General features: G+C 35.6%; 1 long non-coding RNA gene across 1 annotated transcript; it reads left to right on the forward strand.

Annotated features, from left to right (window-relative positions):
- The first annotated feature begins 5,678 nt into the window (after window positions 1–5,678).
- LOC149217177 (uncharacterized) lies at window positions 5,679–9,551 on the forward strand. The gene is made up of 2 exons (XR_016251246.1): window positions 5,679–5,993; window positions 8,398–9,551. It is a non-coding gene; the product is annotated as an uncharacterized LOC149217177 (long non-coding RNA).
- Window positions 9,552–11,739: the final 2,188 nt, after the last annotated feature.

Below are 11,739 nucleotides of genomic sequence, written 5' to 3' on the forward strand. Positions count from 1 at the left end.
TTTATCTTGATTCTTTCTTAGGTGAATTAAAGTCAAATAGATTGACATGAGGTCCTTCTTGGACCATTATCTATCAAAGAGATAGAATAGTCAAGTGTAAAGATATATCCAAACTACATTTTTTTGGAATTAGGTTAGTTAGCCAAACATCCACACACAAAAAATAATATGAGAACATTCTTTAAGAGTTTTCACTACTTTTTCCTTTTGGGAATTATTCTTTGTTGAATATGTTCCATTTGTGTTGTGAAATCTTTCTTTAATAAAAATATCCCCAAATTCTTGCTTATTCCACTATTTCAAGAAAACTTTGAGGTATCTTAATTGGTTGTAAAAGTGATGCATAATTGTGTCATTGCTTAATGGGGATTCCTACAACCATTTGGAAATATTGTCTTAGAAGGATGGGTGTTGGAGCCAAAATAATTCAATGTGAAAGTGGCGAATTCAATGTGAAATATTTTTACCCTTCTATGCATAATTAGTGTGTGTTATGGGCCCCTCATTCCACCTAACACACACCAATTATGCATAGAACTAATTGTACAAAGAATATAACATAGAGATAACAATATTATGAAGAAACAATTTCAATAGTTTATTAATTATTTTTTTTTAACTCTAAATTTATTTTAATACAATTTTTTTAATGAGTACATTTTTTATTATGATTAAATTTCAAAAAAGAGTAAGAAAACCTTAATGAAACTTTCATGTTTTTTTTTTTTTTAATTTTAATAATGGAAAATAAGGATAATGGTAGATATCATAAAAATGATGAATTATAAAATATAATAACATTTTTTAAAGTATTCATAAAAGTTTATACATATTTTATATTAAAAGAATTAAAAGGAGCCTTTATACATCTATTATAAAGAGTTTCTAAAAATATTAATTTTAATATACAATACTCTGTTTTAGAAACAAGGATAAAACAAACTACATAGGGGTTGCCACAAAGTACAAGAGAGTTTCCACTACTAAGTAGCCGCAAAGTAGTTCCAACAATGAAGTTGCTGCAAAATAGAAGAGAGTTGTCACCACTACAAAAGGGACTAGTCGCAATGTAGTTTCAACAACAAACACTTACAACTGCATGGCGGAAACTCTCTGAACAACAACACAATGGGTCTTTTAGTAAACTTGTTACATTACATAGATGGTCAAACTCTCTAAACAACAACATTCACACTAAAGCTAAGGTTTCCTGAAAATGTCCTTGCTCAGCCAGAATCCTCATTATGCCCTGCATTTACCATGATACATTAAACACTTCAAGTACCAGACATAAGACATTTATCGTATTATCTTCTGTATAACAGTGAGTAGTAGAAATCAATTATGTGCTTAGCCTTTTATTTAATTCAATTATTCCTTTTATTTTTATATAAATGTTTAGTAGAAATCAATTATGTGGTTCGCCTTTTATTCGCATTCTAAGGGATTTTTTTTTCTTGATAGGCATCTCATTTCATATGTGCTTGGTCTATTCCTATTAGATTCTTTTCTGATGTACATTCCATTAGATTCTTTTCTGATGTACATTTCATTGAACAACCTATTTTTCCACTACGTATATAATTTATCTGGCACCTTATAGAACTTATCTTACCCTATGGATAGGGAGACCAACCTCTTTATTATTCTCTCTTTCACAAAATGGGAGGAGACGTTTCAGAACGAAAGCATACACAAAATGGAGAGTGTGTGCATTACAACATACATACTTATAGTTTCATTCAAGATTGTTGTAATCGTTTTCTCCATAGTGGGGTGAATCCATAGCTTAAGAATTACAACAAACAAAATTTTTCGATGTTTGACTATAAGATATGAAACAACTCGATTTTCTTATGAATATCGATCTTGAACATTATAGTGTGACTCAGGAATAGGATCACGATCACAAGAAACAAACTCAAGCTCAATTCGTGTTGTTTTCTCGCTCAAACAAACCTAAAAATAATGATGAATCAGAGTATAAGGTGGTTTAGTGGTTTTGGAGAGCCATGGAGTGGGGTCTATGAAGAGAGATAAAATATTGAGCATCATAAATAGAATGGGTTTTAAGGATGATCCAGAAGGAGTTACAACTTGTGAGTTTGTGCCAGAGTTTGGTGTGGTTCAAGATGCTAATCGTCTTGATGCCTTCCTTTAATGTTGATAGTGACTTAGTTTCTCCAATGTACCTCGCTTGCTTGATGCACTTAATTCACTATGTATATTTCTCTATGGCATTGGCTACCCGAGACCGATCAGTGGAGGCTCTGAGCTTGTTTTTCCCCTGTCACCCTTCACAACCTTAATGAGTGAGCTTGAGACTTGCGTCCAACCCTTCAATCCAATATCAAGCTTTGATTGTGCTTGCTCTAGCAACAACAACACTAATTTTTTCCCTGTTCTTGGCAACTCGGGATGATTTGGCCATGGATTTTGAAACCATCCACAACATTGTTCACCAATCCTTAAGCTATTTTTTCTTTTGCTTGTTTTTTCTACCATTTATGACATTTTTTAGCAAAATCCCTCCCCAGCAATCTCTTCGTTGAGTGAACCATTGGTTATGGATTGGATTCAAATGCACAAATTACTCCAATAACTGATAGCCCTATGAGGACCAAGAACTACATACTCTAACAAACCATGTCTATATAGTTATAAAAGCAGATCTTCCATTGACGCCATCTATATAAATTTTGTGGAGAGACCCCACACAATTCAATGTGAGCTAAAACTTTCCACACGACAACACCAATATTATCATAAATATGGTATATATCGATTATGACGTTGTACATAAATCTTACATAGCCTGAGTGCCTGTTGGAAAGGTAGAGGAGACAAAACACAAATTCACACACAAAACAAACGAGTTGCATCTCTTCTATTGATCACACAAAACTTGATTATTACAATGAACCCGATGAAGGGTATTTAAACCTTTTCGAGTAGGGACTCCCCTAAAATAAATTAACATGCACACACACTTAACTCAGTTAAATCACACTATAAATAAGGACTACACTTAACTCTTTATCCATCACTCGACTTGACTCGACGCATAGTTAACTGACTCTCTAATTTTAGCCAACTCTAGCATGCGGGGGTAATTGCAATTTATAACACTCCCCCTTAATTATGACCATATGACTCAACATAACTTAAACATGACTCAAATTGACTCAACTATGCTTGCTACACTTACAATAGAAATTGACTCAACCATCACTCAAACATGCCTGTTGGTCTTTGTCTCAACTAGGCTTACAATGACTCAAGAATTTCACAATTTTGCATTTTCTTTTTCTCTTCCTCCAAATTTTAAATCCTCGAAATTGCTTCATTCTCTGTTGCAGGTTCTTTTTGTAGGCTCCATATTTCTTTACTTGCTGTCACTACAATGTTTCTTTGACTTTTCTTGAATTTGTTCTGAAACACAATTTAATCTTACCTACTACACCTTCCTCTTCAAATATTTGTTCAACCATGGACTGCTCCCATAACATTGCATCTTCAAACTGTCTTCTTTGCTCTTCTTCTTACGCTTAATATTCCTGACTTTATTTCTGCCATATTTCTTTATAGAAAATTCTTATCTCTTATTAACCCCAATGCTAAAAAATGGTTTCAATGCATTCATCTTTGTCTTTCATATCATTCTTTTCACTTTCACCATCAATTACTGCTGCTTTTTTCCTGTAATCTACACACTTAAGATCATTATTCACCATTTCATTCAATTATTTTATTCTAGCTGATGCTTTAAGGCTCACATCAATTTTTTCAATTAGTTATTGAATCCATTCTTCAATGAGCTTCAAATATGCATCAAATTTATTAACAACCTTGTTTTCAACTTCTGCTTCCATGCTATTTTGAACACTTGCATATTCAAAAACAATGTTAAAAACATCTTTATTATGCTCTTCAGTGAGAGCTTCCTGCTCTACCTCTTCCTTATCTGCCTTCTTTTCAACTTCACTGAAATTATCGTCCACCATTATGTGTTCAGTGGATATTCTCATCAAAAACTCTTAAATCACTTTATCATGTCCTTGATCATCAGCTCGTGCTAGATCACATATTTCTTCATGACCAGTTCCAATTGCTTCATATCTTGCTGCTACGGTGGAAGCTTCAACCTTCATTGCTTCATCAAACATTACTCTTACCATATTTCCACATTCAATCTCTGTTTCAAAAAAGAAACCACACATAACATCAACATAATGCTCATCCATACTATGGTGGGATATCAGAGCATGCATGTGCTCATTGTTAATTTCATTGACAATTTCAACTTCGCTAAATCCATCAACTATGGTTGGTTGCACCAATTCACATCTCACTTTGCAGTCATCATCCACATGTGTCTCATCACAATGGGATTCACCATCATCTGCACCATCCACATTACATTGGATTCCCTGAACATTTATCAGCTCTTGCTCTACTTCACACACAGAGACTTCAACTTCTCTCTTTGTAATATTTGTTGCATCTTCTTCATCCATATGCATGCTTGCATAATGGGTTTCAATTTTATGGTCTTGACAACCATCATCCACTTTTGAGTGGGATTCTCCAAGCTATGTTTTCCTCTCAGAGTCTTGCTCATCTACTCTTAGATTTGTAGCTAACTTCTTTGCTTGTGACATAACTTATTGTTTCATGTCACTCCCCCTTACACCAAATTCTTCTTCGTTTTTTCTAGACTTCCCAGTTCCTCGGATGCAGCTTGAACCTTTCTAAACACGGCAACAAACTCCGCCTCTTATTTATTATTCCTTTTCTTAGTCTTCTTCAGTCGCGCTTCGCGACCCATGGCTATTGTCATTCCTTTTCTTATAGTTTCTTTGTTAATTGCATGAGATTGTCCTCCATATCTCCCCCGGAAAAATTATAATTTTCAATATGCGCCCTTGTAAGGCATAATCTTCATCCAAAACACTGTCATGCTTGACAAAAAACCAAATAATTTTGTAAACCAATAAAATTTACAAAACCTTAAATTCTCTGGCCAAAATTCTCTGGCCAAAAACCCTTAAAAAAAATTCCTTTATACCATGTATCTTTATTTTTTTTTCATATAAAAAAACTTTAAAACAATTATCTTCCTTCCACATAAAACCCTCTTGCTACCACTAATCCTTTATAATAATTCAAACTTCATAAAAATCTCAAAAACATATTTGAAATCCCTTAACCTTTAAAGCAACCTTCATAATATTTTCACAAGTCCTTTTATTTTCCAAAAGCCTTTTAACAAACTTTAAGAAGCGCTTTTATGAAATCGTTTATAGCACCTTACCATAAAAATAACTTTTAATAAAATATTTTTTTAATAAAAAAAATCACGTGAACTTAAAAAGCTATTACCACCTTACGCTTTCGTACTTGCTTTTTTGAAAAATAACGATGTCCACTTTATTAAGGCCGCCAAAGAGAAGAAGGCACACAAATCAAAGGGTGAAACAGAAACCAATTAGACTATTCAATCAACTCCACCCACGTAGACAATACAAAAGCCTGACAATCGAGATCACGAAAGGGATCGTGTCGGTGCCGATGAAAGCGTAGGCCAAAAAACGGTCGTGCCGGGTAGTCTGAATGAAGGCAAGGGCTAACCAGCGATATATTGTGCCATTAATGCCCTTGCCAGCTATGTATGGGCAGCACGTCAGGCAGGATGGCATAGGATGCATACATGACTCCGGCCGGCGACCTCCCGTTTCCGGTGACATACCCGGGACCCACCAACGAGGGCCCGCCCGCCCCGTCCCTCCGTTCCCGCTATCCACGTCAGCGCACGGGATCTATGTTCAAATGAAACTCTTCCCTCGCGCCCATTTCATTAAAATTGATTTTCGAACGCCGATGGCTCTGCAACCTGCTCTGCGCATCCGTTGCTAACAACCGCTGCTAACAACCGCTGCATCCTGCTTCGCATGTCCTCTGCTACGTGCTCTACGACTGCTCTGCGATCACAGGTATTTCTCTGACTACATTTGACAAGTCTGCTATTTGTCTGCTGCGAAATCTGGCACATGAACTCTCTCAGAGAAAAGGAACATTGGGTTCATCTTCTTTCTTAGGGTTACTGTGAGATAAACTTGCTAGGGTTCCCCTCTTGATTCCAGCAGCATTAGGCAGTTGGATCACTGGGTCCTGTTTGCTTAGACGAAAAATTCTCACCTAGACGACGAGCATCTGAACTCTTCATTACTCGCAATCTCTTCACAGACTTCACAAACATGCTGAAAAAAATAAAAGCATTTTTCCATTCAGAAATCTGCCTGTAACGAAATTCTGGATTGTCAACTTGAAAGTGAGGATAAGCATCTACTTAATAGATAAAATTTTGGTTTCACATAAACTTATGTGAATGATCAGTAGCCCCTTGTGCAGATTCTGGAACCGGCATACCAGATAAGAATGTTACCCTTGAAACTGCCATAAGGGATTTCTCAGGCAAATTGGAAGGATCTATTTGTGAGGAAAACGAGGCAGAGATTTTCCAAAGCTTCACTTCCCATACCTGCCATTGTAAATTTAGAATTCAGTTCTTTGACAGTAATAGCTCAGTTCTTTGACAATACTACTATTAGCCCTTAATGATACTTGCATCCGCAATGGAGGAGGAAAAAGATATTGGTTATTGAATTAACCATAAACAACAAATCATGACAGATAAAAAGAGATCATCTAAACTATAGATGATTTAAAATGGTTAGTTTAGTTGAGGATACTGGACTTTCCAACAGAAAATAAGCTTTACAAATATTTATATAGGACAAGGATGTGACTTTTCATCTCTACTATTCATCTTGCAGGCAGTCTTGCTGATGATATCAAAGGATTTGCAGAATTTTGCAATGGCACTAATCCTTTGACATGAGGAACTGTACCCTTGATTTGACAGGAAATATTTGAAGCTTTGCTGATTGAGAGCTTCAAAGTCTATTCATGGTTCCTCCAATACGAAGAACCACCCGTAGGCGTAAAAAATGGAGTGCAGCGTGAAATCAACATGATCAAAATCCCTGGAAACAAGCTACAATCTCAGTAAACAGTTTAATACAGGAACTCCAGAAATATCATAAAACAAACAGCTATATTGAAGGGAAAATCATATGCAATTACAGATGTAAAGAAGTTTTTCTTGATAACCTTTTTTACTTCTACTATGAAATATGTTTTGTCAACTTCATCTAGTGCCCTAAGCTCATTTGGAGTTTTATCATTTAAATATTTTATCATTTATTTTGTTGTTAGGACTTTGTTTTCCAACTCATTATTAATTATTTTGATGACTGTATATGACTTTCCTAGTAGATATTTTTGTTCTTCCACAATGCAAATATATTTCAAAACTGAGTGCATCACCTGTATGATTTCTTCCAAAACTTTCCACTTTGCTTCCAACAGGGAGAAGTTTCTTTCAATTTGGCCTTCAATTTATTGATTTCTTCTTGAGAGACTTATTTTTCATGTATCAGTTTTTTGTTTCTTTCATTTTATGAATTGAGATGCCTTTCTTTGATATTAAATTGTACTTTTGCCTCTACTAGAGTGCCCATGTTTCCTCAATTCTATTTCAAATAATCTAAGATCTGATAATGCTTTGGACATTTGTTCTACAAGATCCTAAGTATATATGGCATTTGAAGTGGAAGCAACACAGACATGAGCCTTCTGAGATAGTTCTAAATGCTAAATCTTCTCTTGCAGATATTCAATTTCATTGTTTCTTCGTATAAACTCTTCTAGCAGTTGCGCCTTTTCTTTTTCTACTTGTAAAAGTTTTGTTGTTTGTACATGTTCAATTCCTAGGATTTTCAACTTTTTCCTCAAGGACTGCATTTTTGTTTATGTGTTTTGAAGGAGAATATTGATAGCCTTTATGTTAATTGGATTCACTCCCATATTCATTGTTAACTTCTTATATTCTTGTAATTGCATATGATAAAACAAACTTCAAGTTAAACTGATATATGGATAACCACAATTACATACACAGTAAAAGCTGAACAGTAAAAGTGCATCAGTATGCTTATAAATCTCTATATACAAACTGTATGCTCTTTTCTATTACACTGCAATAAATTAGAGGTTTCCATTAACATTTTTTAATAATAATAAGTTCTGGCTACTTAATGCGGATCATTCACAAGGCTGTGTAAGCATTCTTGAATTATGAGACTAGTAACAGAAAAAGGAAAAATGGTTACTTCAACTTAAACTGATATATGGATAACCACAATTACATACACAATATGGTTATAAATTTTGAGCTGACAAAGAGTATATATATATAATTGGCTCGTTTTGTTATATAAGGCCATGGTGGGTATGCGATTGCATAACAACGTGTTTTTTTCTTTTTTGTTACAGCTGAAGCTCCTCCTGGTGCTTTGTTATTGCGTGAGGAGATCAAGGATCAACAGACCTTGGCTCAATCTACAGTTGCAACAGTTGCTCAATCTACAGGACTAGTATCTCTGTCTCAATCTACTGGGTTACATGTTCCTCTATCTATGAGTTCACAGTCAGCCAACAATATAAATTTTCAAACGCCTTTGCAAGGAGTCAAACAGAGTGAGTTGAAATCAGCTTCATCAATTGCTAAATCCAGTGAAGTCAATCTGGCAGGTGCAAAATTTACCTCAAATGTATCCCAGTCAAAATTGCTTGAGATTGTCTCCAGAAGTAACCGACTTATGCAATGGGCATCTGCCAAACCAGCTGAACATGTGCAACCTGTTTCAAGTGTCTAGACGACAACTTCTGGCAGCACTGGTTTTGATAGAAGGTTGGATGGTAATTCCAATTGTGTGGCCAGGGAACCATATGGTGATACAAAACTATCAGGCATTTCTAGTAGTGTTCCTCAATTTATTCAACAGCAGGCACCCATGGACATGCCTCTGTATATGCGTTCACAGCTGAGCTGGATGCATCCTCAGAATCTGTCATCTCATGCCACTTCTCAGGGAGGTGTAAACTCGATGTTAGAATTGCCGAATTCAACCACACAGAGTCCTTTTAATTGCAGGCAGATACCAATGGGAGCTGATACATCCCAATCTCAAAAACAACTATGGAAGTCTTTACCTTCAAAACAGCCTTCTCAACAGACATCTGAATTTTCAAATTCGATTCCACCAGATTTGAATGTAGAAAAACAGTCTCCAAGGTCTCCAGTTAGGCAGTCTTCTGGAATGCTGGTTGATTCACAGCCTGATTTGGCCCTCCAGCTTTGATTTATTGAGCATTTAAAAGGTTGACAGGGAACATAATTATGTGTGAATCTCTTGGGACAGTTTTGAATAACTTGAACTTCTTAGTGGTTGGTGAAATTTGTTGGCTAGTTAGGGCATTGAAACTGGTTTCCTTCTATTTGTATGTTTAACTATGCTTGTGGTTCCTTTGCAGGCACAAACCAACTTGGTCTTTGTAATATCAAAAGCTCTGCATTTTTGCGACCATTGAAACAGTTCTGTTAATATTATTAAGGGAAAAATTCATGAACTCTTAATTATTTCAAATTCTGAGTTTTTCTTGTTTTCATTAATTATACACAATTCCCACTTGTTCCTGAACTTTGGCTGCTGATGACCTGTGATTCTCCAAGCAAGTTTCTAGGAGTACTGCACTGTTTCTAGTCTATTCTGTCAGCATTGTCGTCAAATCTATATCAAACCTCTTTTTCCATCCATATTTTCAGGCCTTAAAAGAAGTGTGGATTGATAGCACACCATAATTCAGGTGGAGATTGAGAGGCACAGAAATGTCTAAAATATAGCATTTGAAGCTGTCAAGGCAGACAATATATTACAAAACCTAATAAACTCTGGAATTGTTGATAAGGAAGTAATTTTGTAATTATTGAGGAAGATAATGCTTCCTTGACAGTACCCTCATGCTATGAAACTCTCGGTAGGCACAACCATCAGCAATATAAACTACAATCCAGCACTGTAAAATGATTGGCATCATTAATCTCTTGGTTGACTAGAAAGTCTATGCATCTCTGCATATGATGTTGCAGGAAACAACTTAACGATACCAGTGTCATATTGGTGTGATAAGAACTAGTGTATTATGGCAACTCTGACATTCTATTGGAAGTCTGAATCACTGTAACAGAATTTTTGCAAGGTTCCAGAATGACCAAAGAAATTGTGCTTCCCAATGCTATATGAAATGAGGACAGTGGGATCTTTGAAACATTCAGAGGCATACAAAGTGAACGGGCTTCCCATTGTTGTGCATCAATGGACATGATTATCACAGCTCGTTTAACCATTTATGTCATATTGGTTCTTCCAGAGACCCTGAAAACCCTTGGGACATGGTCGAATATAAAATTGTCATAGATCCAAAAAGAACCATGATTAAAGTTCTGAATTTCAGTTGAACTGACACACAGTAAATGGCTGATTCACGTTGATGAAAAACTCACCTGTTCTTGAATCATTTCAATTTTCACTATATGTGACATTTGGTTATTCCCTGGGTACTAATATTTCTCGTTGTATGGAGGGAATATAAATCCCATCTAATTAAAATAACTGAATGGAACGCAAAAGGAAGAAGCATCAGTCAGTTTCTCAAAACAAATTGTTGGAAGCACATTGGAGGAGATTTCAAGAGGGTGTGCTCCATTAAAGAAAACTGTTGAATGGAACATCAGTTTGAGATGACGGTATACACATTAAATCAGAGATCAGTTTCAATGGTAGACATGAACAACACCAATCTGTTGTCAATTTTCGGTAACACTGGTTTTCCTCTCAATTGAGTGGCCAGTTTCTGCAAATTAATAATCACTTAATTTACAGATTTAATTGAAATGATGATTTTTCAAAAGTGAGTACAATTTCTAGGTGAGGCCTAAGATCAAATCTAGGGATTGCCATTATAATGCCAAGGGTATATTCAATAGCCAAATATACCAGGAATTTTTGATTTAGCAAGATTTGAGACTCCACGACAGTGGGGGAGCCTACTCTTTGAGCCTTATCACAAGGAGCTAAAGATGCCCCTGTGTGATTTGAAATCGGGTGGAGAGGATAACATCCCATTGTGCCAACCACTGAAAAGAGGATTTGAAATTTTGAAACTGGATAAAGGGGATAATATATCCCATTGTGTCAACCACTAGATCGTCCCATCAAGAAAAAACAAGCTCGTCCCATGAAGAGAAAACAAATCCAAATTTTTAAGCATGTTTTGAAGACATAAATTTTTAAGCATGTTTTGAAGACATAAAAGGTTCATGGTAACTGATTTGGTTTGGCAGGATATGATAAAAGAGGCATGCAATTGAAGAGATTAAAAACTCAACAGCAGGCATTAAGTTTTATTTTGTGAAACAATACTTTAAGTTAACGAGAGAGCAAAAGAATAAGAAAGGTCATTTGGGTTGTTATCCTGCCCCTGAAGATAAGTGAGAGATCAGAATGTGAGGGCAGGTGACTGAGACTCCTGGTTAAGATATTCTAGCCAAAAGCAAAAGGAAAAATTCTCGAGAGAATTCACACTAACAGTAATGTAAGTTATTATCACCAATCAGAATCATAATGTTCATATTGTTGCAGGATAAACTTAATTGGAATTAATTTTGAATAAAAACCACCAAAAGCACAGACAACCCAGATAATGTATAATTGCCCCTTTACTATACTTGTATGGTAAAATTGTGCAGTGCATATATTACTACAACAGGGGCAG

The sequence above is a fragment of the Pinus tabuliformis genome, chromosome 1_1, assembly GCF_031772625.1.
Source record: "Pinus tabuliformis cultivar Carrire ecotype Pingquan chromosome 1_1, CPIR1, whole genome shotgun sequence".
Classification (NCBI taxonomy): Eukaryota; Viridiplantae; Streptophyta; class Pinopsida; order Pinales; family Pinaceae; genus Pinus; species Pinus tabuliformis.